The sequence below is a fragment of the Chelonia mydas genome, chromosome 14 (assembly GCF_015237465.2).
Source record: "Chelonia mydas isolate rCheMyd1 chromosome 14, rCheMyd1.pri.v2, whole genome shotgun sequence".
In the NCBI taxonomy this organism is placed as follows: Eukaryota; Metazoa; Chordata; order Testudines; family Cheloniidae; genus Chelonia; species Chelonia mydas.
In genome coordinates, this window is record NC_051254.2 from 36,152,927 (window position 1) to 36,169,812 (window position 16,886).

General features: G+C 47.6%; 1 protein-coding gene and 1 long non-coding RNA gene across 2 annotated transcripts in view; one reads left to right on the forward strand and one right to left on the reverse strand.

The window, feature by feature from the left end:
- Positions 1–16,886, reverse strand: part of LOC102936186 (butyrophilin-like protein 2) — a 1,677,894-nt gene that overhangs the window by 95,670 nt on the left and 1,565,338 nt on the right.
- LOC122462889 lies at positions 7,290–16,447 on the forward strand. Its single transcript, XR_006285770.1, has 3 exons — positions 7,290–7,558; positions 8,867–8,899; positions 15,771–16,447. It is a non-coding gene; the product is annotated as an uncharacterized LOC122462889 (long non-coding RNA).

A 16,886-nucleotide genomic window follows, 5' to 3' on the forward strand; every position in this document is an offset into this window, starting at 1 on the left:
GCCCAGCATGGAGAGGAGGTTTCCCACTGGGATTCTGAACTCCAGTGTTGCTCCATGAGAAGTGTAACTCTGATCCCGGGCTGCACTAGGGGAGATCACTGTGCTAAACACTGTGTAGACCCTGAGGACTTTGAGTGCACGCACAAAAGGGCTCCAGGCAGCATAGGTACATGCCAAATACAATGGGGATTAGACTGTGTTGGAGCAAAACTAACCCCCAGGCGGTCTTGACCAGTGTCAGGCTGAAGAACCAGCCAAAGTGGTTCCATTAGTCCTTATGCTGCTCTCCCACAGTGCGTCATTTTGAAATCTCTAGAGCACACTGCTTCTGCGAGCTTTGCTGGGAGCTGGGGAACAGCTACCGAGGCAGCATGAGCACTGGAAGGGTTCAGGACAGCACTAGGGCAAACACCGAACATTCTTGTCAAAAATCAACACGTCTAATAGGGTTTGGCCCTCATGGTCAGACCAGTTCTGTCCAAGCAGTCCAGTCTGCAGGGGTTCAGGGCTGAAATTCAATGGGAGTTGGGCTCCTTTGAGAATCCCAGTCCATATTTCAAGCCCTGGTGGCTTCTGGAATTTGTATCACTTTGTTTGTTAAACCTTCTTAAAAACAGGATATTTGACATAGGGAATGAAAAATCCAGTGATCTGACCTCAGTTTCATGTTGGTGTCAATCAATGGAGAAACAAGATCAAACAATTTAAAGGAGTCTGAAAATAAAACACTCCCAGTGTCCAGTAATATGACTCCACTTCCTTGGAATCTCTGATATCATAAACCTACTGGATTCTCCACTCATCAGTAATGTGTTTGTTTGTCTGTGCTGGAAAAGCTCTCACCCTCCTCCTAAAAATAAAAATACCACCACTCAAATTATTTCCTGTTTCTTCAGGAAAAGATTCAGGCCTATTTGCAGACTCTGAGAGAAGAGAGAGAAACGCTGCTAGGATGTAAAGTGAGCCTAGAGACAAGAAGCCAGGAATATCTGCTAGATGCCCGTCATTATGAACCTACATTGGTAACGAGCCGGATGGAGGGGCGTTCTGAATCAGAGCAATAAGGAGAGGCCGGGGAAATCTAGAGGGCCAATTACGTTTTATCTCTATCACTTGGGGTTAAAGCAGAAATTCATTAAGTGGGGAATAATCACAAGGAAATCAAAATTAGTTGTTTTAGCAGGAATTACTGCTTGGGCCGACACCATAAACCAGTGTTTTTCAACCTCTTTTCATTTGCGGACCCCGTTGGAAATCTATTGTCTGTGTGTATAGTTGAATTCTGTTCACTCAGTTTTCAGTCTAGGTCTTTTGCGGACCCCTTAGACACAGGGCCGTCCCTACAGATTATGGTGCCCTACGCAGCCTCCTGTGGGGGGGCCTCTGAAGGGGGAGGCATCCCAGGCCTGTGCAGGGGGTGGGGGGCGTCCCAGGCCTCAACGGGGGGCTGCCCTCAAGGGCTTTGGAAGAGAGGAGCAGCCAGTGCAGGAAGGCAGCAGGGGTCAGGCCTGCCCCCACACTCACAGGGCAGCGGGGAGTGGAGCGACCCAGTCCCAGCCTCCTCTGCTCTGCTCCCCAGCTTGGGGGAAGGGGGGTAATGCTCCCCAGCACTCACTGGCGGCGCGGCTGGGAGATGGTGGAGCGGAGCAGGCTGGGGCCAGGTCACTCCACTTCCCACAGTCTGGCGAGTGCAGGGCGGGCCCGATCCCGACCCCTGCTGCAGTCTCCCGGGACGCATAGCTCAGGGGACGGGGTTGCGGGGGAGGGGTGAAGTGGGGGGGGGAGATGGGGCGGAGCAGGGATGGGAAGAGGCGGGGCAGGGCGGAGCAGGGGCGGGGCCTGAGGGGAAGGGGTGGGAAGGTGTGGAGGCAGCTTTCCTGGGCCCTGCTGTGCGCAGCCGGCTCAGCTGTCTGGGGGTTCGGGCTGGCCACTGGAGCTGGATGTAGCACGCAGCTGCGCAGGGCACCAGGAAATTTGGGGCAATTTGGTACCCCAAATTTCCTGGTGCCTTATGCAGTGCGTAGTTTGCGTATGGGTAGGGACGGCCCTGCTTAGACATAGTCCACGGACCCCCAGAGGTCCGCAGGCCACATGTTGAAAACCACTGCCATAATCTACTGTGAACTATTATTCTTATCTACTCCATATTAGCTACTATTAGCTCAATTAAACTCACTTTATAGGTAACAATTTATATTTATGAAATAACAGAATTTTGAATTAGAAAATCCAATGCACTAGAACAAATCCCCACTGACACACGTTCACTCTGCAGATTCACAGTTCTCAGCCCCTGTCAGCCCAGAGTCTGGAGGATGTTTAGTTATGTCTTGAGGAATCCTCTTGTTCAATCTTTGTTTACAGTTTTAAGCTCCATCTTAAATACAGCCATGTATTCCTGCGTGTGATGTCTTGGTTTCTATCCCTCCGCTCCATTCTGGCGTACAGTCCCTTTGCGCTCTGACAATTTCTCCATTCCTGTCATTCATCTTGCATGCCTTAAGGTGCTGTCCAGATATTTTGTTTACACTCCTTACTATTTTCAGTACAGTTCATATCCTCCTTATTTGTTACGTCAGTTTCTTTTAATTAGAATGTATCTTTTAGTACAGCTTATTTCCTTCACATTTCACTCTTGTGAATGATTGCTTTGTGGCATTGGGGAAAGTGGACTTTTGTCTGTTGCTTCATGATCCTGGGATACTCTGTGTGTGTGTGTGTGTGTGCGTGCACACACACATCCATATAAAGGGCCTGAAAAATCCTCTCCCTAGAAAAGGACAACATGTTCCTCTACAGATTCTAAGCTTTCATGTCAATTAGTGAATTAATTTCTAGCTTTTGTGGCTGTGATAAAAATCTTCCCAATGTGAACTGAATGTATCCAATACAGAGCTCTCTGCCTAAGTCCGTTGTTTTTTGTGTCATCGTTTCATCCGTTTTTTTCTCCCCACCTGTTTCTGTCCACATGGTTCTGAGTAGAGCTGGGCAAATACCAGATCATTTTCCCTGGCTAGATATTTAAAAAAAAAATTGGGTTGAACCAAAAGTTTTTTTATAACATTTGCAGCAAATCATAAATTAGACTTTTTCTTGGTCAAATGAAATGTTTCATTTTGACAAAATCAAAATGTTTTGTTTCAATTTTGACCATTTCTTTAAAAAAATATAATTATATAAAAAAGAAAGAAATTTTCTACCAAAAAGTAATTTCACATTTAAAATCGTGGGGGAAAAAAATTAAAAAGAAAATATTTTGATTTTTCATTTATTTCTTTTTGTAACAAAACAACTGGGTGACAGTGACAGGAATTCATGAAACGTTTCAGTGTCGACAAAGCTGCATTTTTCCCTGGAAAAAAATTTAGTGCAGAAAATGTCACCCAGCTCTAGTGGCTGAATCCTGATTCCTGCTGCTTTGGATCTGCATCTCCGAGGCCATCGATAATGCATTATTCAAGCCATGTCAGACATGGGAATGTCCCTTTACGAGATTCTGGGGCCAAAAGGAGAGGTATAAGAAAATCCTCTCTCTAGTAACCACATGGCATTGCACAGTGTCAGGTGACTTAAAATTTGCAAAGAAATTCTCCCTCCTGCACACTCAGCACTCCATGAAAGGACCCCAGACTGCCTCCATGACCCTGACCAGCCCTTGCCCTATTTATTTATTTATTTATTTATCAATTTTTTACAGAGAAAGACACAAACCGAGAGGCAGAAGATTGTGTCTGAATTTCAGCAACTGCGTCAGTCCCTGGAAGAACAAGAGCGACTCCTGCTGGCCCAGCTAGAAAAGCTGGACAAGGAGAATGTGAAGATACAGAATGAAAATATCACCACACTCTCAGAGGAAATTTCCCATCTCAGTGAGCTGGTCAGTGAGATGGAGGGGACGTTTCAGAAGCCAGCGAGTGAAGTCCTGCAGGTGAGACTGTTAGAAATACTCCAGATCCCACCACAGGGACAGGACAGCTCCTAAAACATGGGCACTGGAGTCCAGCAGTTGGAGATCACCGTGTAATTCAGTGTGTGCATTCCTGAAATGTGAATTATTATTATTCTTTGCAGAGCCACAGACACAATGATATTAGAGATGGAAAAGCCCCATTAGTCAGGGAATCCATGGCCCTGGAGCCAGGGCACGGCCTCTTTCATAGGTGCCGAGTCCGTGGATGCACCAGGGCTGGAGCACCCATGCAGAAAAATTAGTGGGTGCTTAGCACCCACAGGCAGCCAAGCTCCCCCCTCCCACCTCCCCCCAGCACCTCTTGCCCGCCGTCAGCCCCACTGATCAATTCCTCCCCCCCTCCCAAAACCTCCCGCCTGCCACAAATCAGCTGTTTCGCAGCATGCAGGATGCTCTGGGAGAGAGGGAGAGGAGTGGGAATGGGGCATGCTTGGCGGGAGGGAGCAGAGAGGCGGAGCGGGGGAGAAGCAGTCGGGAAGAGGTGGGGTGGGGGCGTGGGCTTGGCGGAAGGGATGGAGTGGGGGCGAAGGGGTGGAGTGGAGGAAGGGCCTGCGGTGGAGGGGGGGGTCGAGCACCCCCTGGCTAGAGGGGAAGTCGGCACCTATGGCCTCTTTCCCCCATACTTGCAAAATCCCTTCTTTGGAATGTTGTGTGTGTGTCAGGTGGGCCTGAAATACTCTCTCTCTCTCTCCTCTAGGATGTCAGAAGCACCTTGAGCAGGTACATGTCTCTCTCACTCCCCTAACACTTCACAATGCTAGGAAAGAGCTTGGAGATGATGTTAGCACCGCATCTCGCAGGGACTATACAGCAAAATGTGTGGGGAAGGTCACATTCTGGATTCAAGTCTCTCTGATCAATTTCATCCTGAGGTTCTCACCCTTTTACAGAAGACTCTGGAATTATCCATACAGTGGGGAAGACTGACCTCAAATATTTCCTAGCGATGTCACATCGCTGGGGGACTGGCTGCCTCAGAATTGTGGGGATGGAATATGGGCCTGTCACTGCTGGGGCCCTGGTTACCATTCAGCCCAGGGCAGCAGTGGTCAAGAGTCTTTCCCACCTGAGGACTGTTTGGAGACCTGTGTGGAATAAGCTGGGGAGGGGAGACTTGATGTCTCAGTCTAGTTCCTAGTGGTCAGATTTCTACAACACTTTGCTTAGGAATCTCCTGTCCCTCAGAGCATGGAGGCGAAGGAGTGAATTGTCCATGGAGACTCAATTCCCCTTTTATCTCCAGAGCTGGTCTCTCCAGGCCAGAGTTGAAAAATATTAATGGGACCTTTCGGGGGAAGATTTCACTGCCATGGCCTGTGCTGCACCTGCTCTGAGGCTGGGAGAAGTTGAGGAATTCTAACTCCAGGCCCATTAGAGCAGCAGCTCACTAGGAAGAACTTGTGAAGAACTCATTCATATATAATGAATCAATAAATGAAATAGAATCACATGAAATTATTTCTGTCCAGGTGTGAGAAGGGGAAGTTCCAGCAGCCAGACGAGATTTCTCCTGAACTAGAAAAGAGACTCGGTGATTTATCCCAGAAAACTCTTGCGCTATTGGAGACTATGAGGACGTTCAAAGGTACCGAGAAGGGATCTAGGAGGGGAAATTGGGGTGAGCCTCTGAGTCTGTTGGAGGAGAATGTCTCTGGTCAATTGGTTCATAATTAGATTATGCATGTATTTAACTTAATGCCACACACTTGGGGTCCAAGTCACTCAGGCTGATTAATTCAAACCTTTATTTGTACCTAAAGCATGCCTTGCCATGACAATTACTATGAAAGTAAGAAATGATAGATATACTGAAAGAAGTACTGGCCAGTTGCCTACTCCTGGGCCATAGGTGGGTTACGGAGGATTTCTCCTATGAAGCTCTGATTACCCCTTACAATGTCTGACATATTATACACATCCAAATTTTGTGTTTATTAGGTTTTTTTCCAATCAGCTTTGAGTGTTATGAATCTTAAGTATCTTCTATAACTCATACAATGCACAAGCATGAACTTTTTAATTGTCAGGGCTTTTGCTGTCCAAGCTATTTCCATGTTATTATTTTTTTTCTGATTGGCTAATTACTACTAATTATGCATAGGTCTCTTCGACCCTGTTCTCTGCATAGGTTTTTTTTTTACTTTGCTAACTGCTCCTGGGCAGTACATTTTGGGTGTCTGTTGTCTTTAAGTACATTGTGTGGTCAAAAAATCTCTTTGTCCCACATAGGAACTTATGAACACATCACTTAATTACAAGACAACCTAAGGCAACATTTCCTTATGTCAAGCAAACTGCTAACCAGGCGAAAGCCAAGTCAGTCAGTATAAATGCACAGTCTTGGTCTGTCCAAACTTCTGTATAAGAAATAACCCATGTTCCAATTCTCAATACTGAGCATAACAACTACTGGAAAGCAGATAAACTGAGGAGATGTAGCAGGGCCCCAGGTGTCAAGACATCTCACATAAATACACGACTTACCAAAGGTCACAACATTCAGGCCCAAATTAAGCAAAATGGCCTAATTTGGGGCGCCTGAGTTACTCTCTCCCAGCTAGAGAGCTGCAGGGCAGGTGCTCCAGAGCTGTGTAGCATCCACAGCTGCAGGTGGAGTCAGTGGGAGCTGCAGGAGCCTAAGCCCTCTGAGACTGTAAATTAAAGGTTGTTTGTTAGAGCTGGACCCAGTCCATCACTGGGCTCTGGTCTCGTATGGCAGCTAGCTGGGCCAAATGGGCCATAGGGAAGGAGAAAGCCCCTCCCCCACGGTGAGGGATCCCTCCAACACAGCAGCCTCTTGTGTCTCCTCCCCAGCAGCTGCAGGCACAAGGCGGGTTCCTGACAGGGCTGGGAATGGGGTGGGGGTGGTGCGGGCGCATGGAAGAGGGAGGGGAGTGGAGCGGGGACAGAGGGACGTGGGACATGTAAAGCTGGGCCTCGGACTCTCTGCACACTGGCCAAGACATATGGGGGCCACTGTCCTAGGGAAGTAGCTCTGGCTGGCTTCAGAACTTCCTCAGCCTGTGCCAAGGTCTGCACTGGCCCCTGCAGCCACTGAATAGAGGAGTCAGAAACTGCCTCCCCTCTCTCCTTTTGCCGGTACAGTGGGGAATCTGGCCCATGGAGCCAACCTTCCCCCGCCTCAGAGTCCACATGGAGGACAAGGCCCTGTCATGCTGCTCTCTGTAGAGACGCTGAGTAAACAGACCCAACAGCTCACAGTTAGAGCCAGGATTTCACAAACTCTTAGCGTCAAGGGGACCAAAGTCGGTAAAGTTACTTTTATGCCAAAGTCTTTGTATGATCTGGGTCTAGGCTATGACAAAAGGCAGAAAGTGAATGAGACAAACCACCTGGACTGGTGGGAGGGAAAAGTAAATCTAATTTACAGATTGTATGTCCTGGGATGGATGTGAGGCTGCAAGTATGTTGGTTCCATTGCTGGGAGATGCCTGAATGAGAGAGGAAATAGAAGGTTTTAGATAAGTTTATATTAAATACCTGAGTCTGTCTCTGGGCCGCTGTCTGTTTCTCTGTGATGATGAAAACACAGTTCTAAGAGTTCAGAGTGGGAATGCTGTTAAAAATGTAAGCAGAGTCAGGATGAGCTCTACCCTGACATCTGGTGGTGAGTCGTGGGTTGTGGAAAAGAACTTCAGGGGCTGATCTCATTTGCATTGGCACACCCAGCCTGCCTAGATGGTCACTTTGGCTGCTGTAGGAGCCCCAGTTTCTCTGTTATTGGGGCAGGAATAAACTGTTATTATCCTGATTATGTGAATCAAGGACAGTGGAACTGTACTTGGCCTTTTGTTATGATGGAGGGACTCACCATCAACTAAGCAGCACTTGCTAGGCAAGGGTCATGGGTTCCAAAACCTAGTAAAAGGAGAGAGGCTGGGGATAGATATTAATACCTGGTGGTATGGGTCTTATGGTGAGGGTCTTACATGCTAATTGCACTTCCTCCTCTCTCCACTGTAGACTATCAGAGCTAATTTTGATTCTATTAGGAGTCTAGTTACAGGCAGCTGAGCTGAATTCACTTTGGGCCAATGGTACACTAGCACTGAGGCTCCCCTACTACAAGCTGAAATCACAAAAGAGCTAAACTTGCTAAGAGCTGAAATCACTGAGTGTTGTGTTAAGTTGTGGGGGAGCCTGAAGATATATTGCAGAGCAGTTTGTGGGACGGCTGGTAGAGCAGAGCAGCTCTTGGAGCGGAGCAGTTTGTGGGACGGCTGGCAGAGCAGAGCGGCTGGTGGAGCGGAGCAGTCTGTGGGATGCCTGGAGCAGCTTATGGGAGCGGCTGGCAGAGCGGAGTGGAGCCCCATGGAGAGGTGGGGCAATCAGCTTTGGACCACATAAGGTGCCCCTTAACCCCCACCCCATCTCCACCCAGGTTGGGAGGTAAAACTCTGCAGATAAACTTTCGAACTCTGGGGCTGCACTGACCAGGGACAGAGACTTTTGGGGTGTTGGACTTTTGGGACTTTGGGTGATTTTGGGTTGCTGGACTCAAGAACCAAAGGGAAAGGACATGCCCCAATTTGTTTGGGGTGGGTTTTTTGCTCATGGATTGTGTTATGAATCCTGTTGGTGGTGTTTCCCCAACATAATGCCACATTGTTTCTCTCTGTTATTAAAAGGCTTTGCTACACTCAGACTCTGTGCTTGCGAGAGGGGAAGTATAGCCTCTTGGAGGCGCCCAGTGGGGGTGGTATATATTTGTCCCATGCCACTGGGTGGGGGCTCGAGCCGGTTTTGGATTGTGTTATTGGAATGGAACCCCTAGATACTGAACCCGGCCCTTGTTGCTGCCAACTTCGACGGGCAGAAGGGTTACATAAATATGAAAGCCTGAAATTTTCTCTCTTTCCTCCTTTCCCCATCCAGACACTCTGCCATCTGCACGGGAGACAAAAAGAGGTAGGTTGACGATATTTCCCAAAGGGAAAACGGGACACCATGTGGGGTTAGTCTGAGCCCTCCCCGCTCCGTCCCAGCAGGGCTGGTGTCGCTGCTTGCCCAAGCACTGCCTGCCCCCCATGCACTGGCATTGCTGCTAGGTCAAGCCCCGCCTTCCTCCCTTCCTGAACTCTGCCTGCCTGCCTGTGTGGGGCTGGCATCACCACTCGCCCCCCTGCATGTTCCTCTGCACCCCACTTTTGCCAAAAAAAGTCGGGATGGCCAGGACAAGGCTTAAATAGGATCGTTCAGACACGGTGAAATTGTGTTTAAATTATGAGACAATTCCAATGAAAACATCTTCCTGAGATTGTAGTTAAAGTTACCAACAAAACCAACCCCAGCCATGATACTCAGCCTTAAAAATAAACCCATTAAACAGTGAGGTGATCAGAAGCTGAAGTCACACAAACAATCCTGACACCAACCTTTGTACTGAATTCATGCCCATGCTGATGATCAGAAACACTCTCCCTGAAGCATCCAAACACCCTTAACTCTGATTGTGGGGTTTTCATAGACAATAACAAGACTTTTAATATAAAATTGAGAGGAATGAGTAGAGAGTTCCCTCCCCTGAGTGCTGACAGATCCCTCTCCTTCACCCTAGTGCAGGGGGTCTCCCCATCGCTTTTCTCCAACATCCTACCTTTCCTTTGGGCAGGGCTAGGCTCTCCCTTTGGAACTGCTCACTCTTTCATGGATTGGAAAGATGCTCTCCCTCTGATGCTGGTCCCTCTCCCTTCTCTCTGGGCTGGAGATGGGGCTACCCCACCCAATGCCACCTCCTACTCTCTGGTCTTAATTGGCACTTCTGCAATGCTGCCCCTTCCTCTCTTTTCCCTGGCCTGGGAGTGGAGGCTGCATGAGGGGAGGGAGCTTCCCTCTGGGGTTTAAAGCTGGTATCTGCCTCTTCTGATCCCTCCTCACCAAAAGCTTCTGACACCTTCCTGTCTGTGTCTCTGATGCTGGGAATGGAGCAGCCCCAGCATGGGGAGCTGGGAGCTGAAGCCTCTGCAAACAAATGAGAAACCAGTGAAGTGGTTCCTATTAAACGGTGAGGAACTGCAGTGACATTTCTGCTCAGTCTCAGGTGCCCAGGACAGAGGCAGCTCCCTGGGATCCAGGCCAGGAATGTCCCAGCCAGAACAGAGCTGCTGGGGAGTGTGAGAAATGGTCCCAGCCTCCCCCAGGGCTGAGCTCTGCCTCCAATGCTCTGATTCTCTCTCCCCAATGAACGTGACTCTGAATCCAGACATGGCTCATCCCTAACTCGTCCTGTCTGAGGATCGGAAAAGTGTGCGATGGGGAGACACACAGCAGTATCTGCCTGACAGTCCTGAGAGATTTGACACTGAGCCCTGTGTGCTGGGCTGTGAGGGATTCACCTCGGGGAGACATTGCTGGGAGGTGGAGGTGGGGGGTGAGGGAGGCTGGTTTGTGGGGGTGGCCAGAGAGTCTGTGAGGAGGAAGAGAGATATCAGCCCAGAGGAGGGGATCTAGGCTATTGGGTATATGTTGGATCTATTCTGGGCTCTCACCTCCCCTGCCACCCCCCTGCCCCTGATCCGGGTCCCCAGCAGGATCCGGGTTTGTCTGGACTGTGACATGGGGCAGGAGACATTTATCGATGCTGGTGACGAGGCCCCGATCTTCACTTTCCTGCCATGCTCTGTCCCTGGGGAGAGAATCCGACCCTGGCTCTGGGTGCTGGGGGTAGGATCCTGGCTCCGCCTGTGTCCCTGAGACCACGGTGGGAGGAGGGAGGGAGAGGAATATCCCACTGGGGACTCTGAAATCAGCCTCTCTAGCCTCAGAGAGTGTAATCTCTATGATCTCCTCCTGTGGACTTTCTATCATGAAGTCTCTGTCCAGTCTCTGGTGTCAAACAACAGAGAGCATTAGGAACGAGGAGTACTTGTGGCATCTGTGACGGGGCAAGGCCAGATGGCTATAGAAAAATAGTGGGAGATAGATATATTAGCTCCAGGCTAAACAAATCCCTGGTACCAGGATAAGTGAAATGGCAGCTGCTCCAGGTCAATTAAGACACCTGGGGCCAATTAAGAACTTTCCAGAAGGCAGGGAGAAGGCTAGGTTGATTGGGACACCTCAAGCCAATCAGGGGCTGGCTGAAACTAGTTAAAAGCCTCCCAGTCAGTCAGGAGGGTGTGCATGTCAGGAGCTGTGGGAGGAAGTTGTGCTGTTGGAGAGACTGAGTAGTACACACCTGCTTTGAGCAGGGGGTTGGACTAGATGACCTCCTGAGGTCCCTTCCAATCCTGATATTCTATGATTCTATATCAGGCACAAGGAAGGAGGCCCTGAGGTAAGGGTGAAGTGGAGCTTGAGGAAGTGAGGGCTGCTGTGGGGGAAGTAGCCCAGGGAATTGTACATGTCATGTTTCTAAAAGATCATCTACCATAGCTGATACTTTTAGGGTCCCTGGGCTGGAGCCTGGAGTAGAGGGGGGGCCCAGACTCCCCCCCCCCCTTTTTCCCCCTGATTAATCACTGAGACTGGGAGACAACAGAGACTGTGCAAGGAAGGATAACTTCTCCTCACCTCCCTTGATGGCTTATGATGAAAATGGCTCAGTAGACTGTGACCCTTGTCTCTAGAGAAAGAAGGGTTACATGGAAGGTCACAGTGAGCCTCTGAGGCTAGCGAAATCTGCCAAGAAACGTGGGACCCACAGAGGCAAGGACAGAGCTTTGTCACACACCTTAGAGACTAACAAATTTAATTGGGCATAAGCTTTCGTGGGCTACAGCTCACTTCATTGAATGGAACATACAGTAGGAAGATATATAGATATATACACAGAGAACATGAAAAGGTGGAAGTTGCCATACCAACTCTAAGAGGCTAATTAATGAGCTATTATCAGCAGGAGAAAAAAAAACTTTTGTAGTGATAATCAGGATGGCCGATTTCAGACAGTTGACAAGAAGGTGTGAGTAACAGTAGGGGGATACTTAACATGGAGAAATTAGATTGCAAACATAGATTCAATTTGTGTAATGACCCAGCCACTCCCAGTCTTTATTCAAGCCTAATGTAATGGTATCCAGTTTGCAAATTAATTCCAGTTATGCAGTTTCTCACTGGAGTCTGATTTTGAAGTTTTTTTTGTTGAAGAATTGCCACTTTTAAGTCTGTAACTGAGTGACCAGAGATTGAAGTGTTCTCCTACTGGCTTTTGAATGTTATGATTCCTGATGTGAGATTTGTGTCCATTTATTCTTTTGCATTGAGACTGTCTGGTTTGGTTAATGTACATGACAGAGGGGCATTGCTGGCACATGATGGCATATATCACACAGCGAGCATTAGGTGAGGTAGAGAAGCCAATCTTGTCATTGCCCCAGGGATTGTGCAGCCTATTTGCTACTGTCCTCTATGATACAGGAGGACTCTGGGGATCCTTTGTCAGACAGTGTCACTGACATGGGGGGGAAGAGCCCACTGAGAATGGAAAAATGGGCTTCTCTAGCCACAGTCATCCTAGTCTCTCTGACCTGGAGGATTCCCATCTAACTAGTGCTCTGTCTTATATCTGTGCCCCTGGAGGACCCCTGTCTACTCAACCCCCGATATCTCATCTCTATGGCCCCTGAAAGCTCCTCCCCCTCCCTGCAGCACCAACGATGGGAGGGGGTGGGGGAAGAACCCCTGGAGCTGCAGGAGGAGCAGAGGGGCAGATGGGGGGGAGGGGGCTGCAGGTCAGAACTGAGGGAGGGGCTGGGGGCAGAAGTGATGTGGGGGTTAAGGAGTAGAATTAACAGCCAGGCTAGGGACAGGAAGATGTGGGGGTGATAGGGACCCAGAATTAATTAATTAGAATTTGGGGTTTTGGGGAGAAGCTGGAGGCTCCACAGCAGCAGGGAGCCTGGGAGAGGGCGACCCAGAAACTGGAGAGTGTGACCTACAAGTCACGAGGGAAGGGATGCTACAGTGGGAACCAGCTAGAGGGTGGGGTGATGTCAGCTGGATGAAGGTGTGGAGAGTCAAGTACAGGGTAGGTTTAACCAGAACGGGGGAAAGAAATGAAAGAAAGAAAAATAAAGTAAAACCAGTATAAAGACAGAAGCTTGAAGAAAGTGGAGGGAAACGCAAATGAAGAGTGAAGCAAAATTGTCCTGAGAAGGGAAATGCTCTGGGGCGGGCAGCAAGAGAGGAAGGGATAAACTCAGGGGAGAGAACTGGGAACCTGGAGTGCAATGATCTGTGATGGGGAATAGAGAAGGGTTAGGGAGATGCAGAGAAATAAACATATGGGAAAGGAGTGCTAGAGAAAATGATGTGTAAAACTCATGAGATTAAAGAAAAGAGAAGAGAGAGAACATGAAGTCGAGATCTATAAAATATTTCTGAAAGTGAGAGACTAACATTAATTCAACCCCATAGTTCGGGGCCAATATTTCCACTTCGGTACCTTTCAGAACACTTCTTCAGATTTGTGGATGTTTTTACCATGTATTCTGGTTATAAAAGTTCCTCTCAGCTCCTTTTAACCTGACATTTACTTAAGGTAAATAAACAAGATGCATATTTTCTATGTTTCATTTCTCTTTCATTTTCCAGCTGTGATTTTTTGAAGGCAGACATGGGCTGACATAAGCGATTTCGGGGTGGGGTATCCCAATACCAATGAGGACCTCTCTGTATGTCATTATGATGATAGCAACATATTACAGTAAGATGCAGGCTATCGAGCCTGCACTCTGGGTCATGTGCTTTATATAAACATGCACATCGGGAATTGCTCAACAGGAGAGAGCAGGTTGGGTCACTTTACTTCTCAATTTCCAAACCTGTCAGCGCGTGGCAGATGTTCACAGTTTGGAACCACGGGATTTTATGGCACATCACCCCACAATCAACAGATTATAACACTTTTAACGATCATGTGAATTGAACTATTAAAAAAAGAAAACTGAAAATACAGATCAAGTAGAACCCCTCAATCCCCACTCCCACAGCTGCAGGGTTAATAGCTTGGCCCCTCCGGTCCCCAGCACGTCCCCACCACTTGAACTTTAGCAGGAATTGCCATTATTTCTGAGGCCAAACACCAGAGTGGGACTCAGGGTGACCAGCTGTCCCAATTTTATAGTGACAGTCCTGGCTTTGGGGGCTTTTTCTTATATAGGCTCCTATTACCCCTCAACCCTGTCCTGATTTTTCACACTTGCTATCTGGTCACCCTAGTGGGACTTCACACACACTGTGCCAGCAAGTCCACAAATACTAGACAGATTAGAATATTAGAGATCACAGCTCTAGTGCTCTGTTCCTGGCTCCATTGTGCAGTGGTGGGTAGTGACACGTAACCAGGTTGTATCTAGGTTTCAGAGTAGCAGCTGTGTTAGTTTGTATTCGCAAAAAGAAAAGGAGGACTTGTGGCACCTTAGAGACTAACCAATTTATTTGAGCATGAGCTTTCGTGATTTCATGCATTCATCCCAAAAGGCAGTAGAAATGAGTGGCTAGTGCCTGGACTTTCCACATTGGAGACCTGGGTTCTCTTCCCAGTTCCACCTGAAGTGATCTTGTGCAGCTTCCCAATTACCTTGTAAACTGGGGGAGAAAGTGTCTGATACTACTCTGCTTTCTAGGCCTGGAGGTATGGGGGTTTTATTAATGATAACTTTTGTGATCGGGAGCAGCACTAGGGGGGAATTCCAAGGGCTATAACCACCCCTCCCAGTGCAAAGGTGAAATGCTGGAGCCATGCCCACTCCCCAGCGCAGGGCCACCCCAGCTAGGCCAGGCTCCAGTGTGTCCCTGGATGGCTGCTTGTGTAGCTACAGCTGCACCAGCTCCAGCAGGAGCACAGGGATGGAGTGAGTGGGCCATGAGGGTGAATGAGCAGGTGCCGATATCTGAGCTCACTGAGTGGGGGTGTGGGAGCTTCTTTGGGCTGGCAGGGGGGCTAGAGGAAGGGACCTGGGTGGGGTGTGACTGGGGGATCAGGGAAGGGGAGATGAGATGAGGGGTGTTGGAGGGGGCATGGGGAGGGGAGCTGGGTGGGGGGGTAAACAGGGCTTTCTTGCTGTCATAAATATAAAGGGAAGGGTAAACACCTTTAAAATCCCTCCTGGCCAGAGGAAAAACCCTTTCACCTGTAAAGGGTTAAGAAACTAGGATAACCTTGCTGACACCTGACCACAATGACCAACGAGGAGACAAGATACTTTCAAAGCTGGAGGGGGGAGAAACAAAGGCTCTCTCTGTCTGTGTGATGCTTTTGCCGGGAACAGGACAGGAATGGAGTCTTAGAACTTAGTAAGTAATCTAGCTAGATATGCATTAGATTGTTTTGTTTAAATGGCTGATAAAATAAGCTGTGCTGAATGGAATGTATATTCCTGTTTTGTGTCTTTTTGTAACTTAAGGTTTTGCCTAGAGGGATTCTCTATGTTTTGAATCTGATTACCCTGTAAGATATTTACCATCCTGATTTTACAGAGGTGATTCTTTTACTTTTTTTTCTTCAATTAAAATTCTTCTTTTAAGAACCTGATTGCTTTTTTCATTGTTCTTAAGATCCAAGGGTTTGGGTCTGTGTTCACCTATGCAAATTGGCGAGGATTTTTACCAAGCCTTCCCCAGGAAAGGGGGTGTAGGGTTTGGGGAGGATTTTTGGGGGGAAAGACGTTTCCAAGCGGGCTCTTTCCCGGTTATATATCTGTTAGACGCTTGGTAGTGGCAGCAATAAAGTCCAAGGGCAAAAGGTAAAATAGTTTGTACCTTGGGGAAGTTTTAACCTAAGCTGGTAAAAATAAGCTCGGGGGTTTTCATGCAGGTCCCCACATCTGTACCCGAGAGTTCAGAGTGGGGAAGTAACCTTGACATTGCCTTGACTGAACTCACTCCAAAATCCAAGTCCCTTGTCCAGCAGAGGACCTGCCACTGATGGAGAGTATTATAATTATTCATGCATATTTTATTTTACATTTGTAGTGCTGTATAAAATGACATTTTCATTAGCGATACCACAGTTTTAACAAGTATTTCACACAATTATTCATGATTTTTTTTTCTTAATACACGTGTGGGAGTATTTATTATTGGAAAGAGGAATCAAAGATAAGATGGAGAGCTCATGCATACTAAATATTGTTTTCTTTCAAACGGATACTAAAATAAGCCAGAAACGGCTTGAAAGTTTTTAATACGGTTATATATATATATAACATGATAGGCTGCAAGAGTTCCAAGCTCTGTAACAATTTAATCCATAATTAAAACTAGTGCAATAGCTATTTTTATATATCTCACTTTGCGTAGTGTGAAACGGTGAGTTTATGGAAATATGTATTATTTCAGCCCCATTGCAGAACAGTGCTGCGATGGTTAAAGGCTCTGTAACAGTCCTATTTTATACGTCTCAGCCATTAGGATCTTACCTTTTAGGCATAGCTGTTTGCTCCAGGCTCCATTTTGGGATTAAAGAACCTGAGCCCAAATTATATTTTTGGTACAGGGTTTTTTTTTTTTTTTTAAAAAAAAGCTCTCTTGGTTTTTAGGTTTGTAAATGCAAAAACAAAAAATAGATGCATTCATTTCTGTACTCTTCTGTAAAAAAGTTTATTTTTTTTAAAATACGAAGCCCAATTCTCATTTACACAAAGTCCTTTTTTTACACAACTCAATCGGCATAAAGGGGCCCTGATGTGCGAGGAACTGATGTTTATGCCCACTGCAGAGACACATCTGCTCCTGTACAGCATTTACACAGTCAAAGCTGCGTAAAAGCGCCCTTCATGTAAGTCAGCCTCAGTCCCTCAACGTTTTCAGGTCATTTGACCATCATGTGGACTGGTACACAGGAGTCACGACTTTTTGAAGCAGTATCTTAATAACAATTTTGGCCCTTGAACACAGATGTGCTCCTCCCTTTGAGTTAAATAGGTGCAACAAGAGAGTCTATCCACAGTCA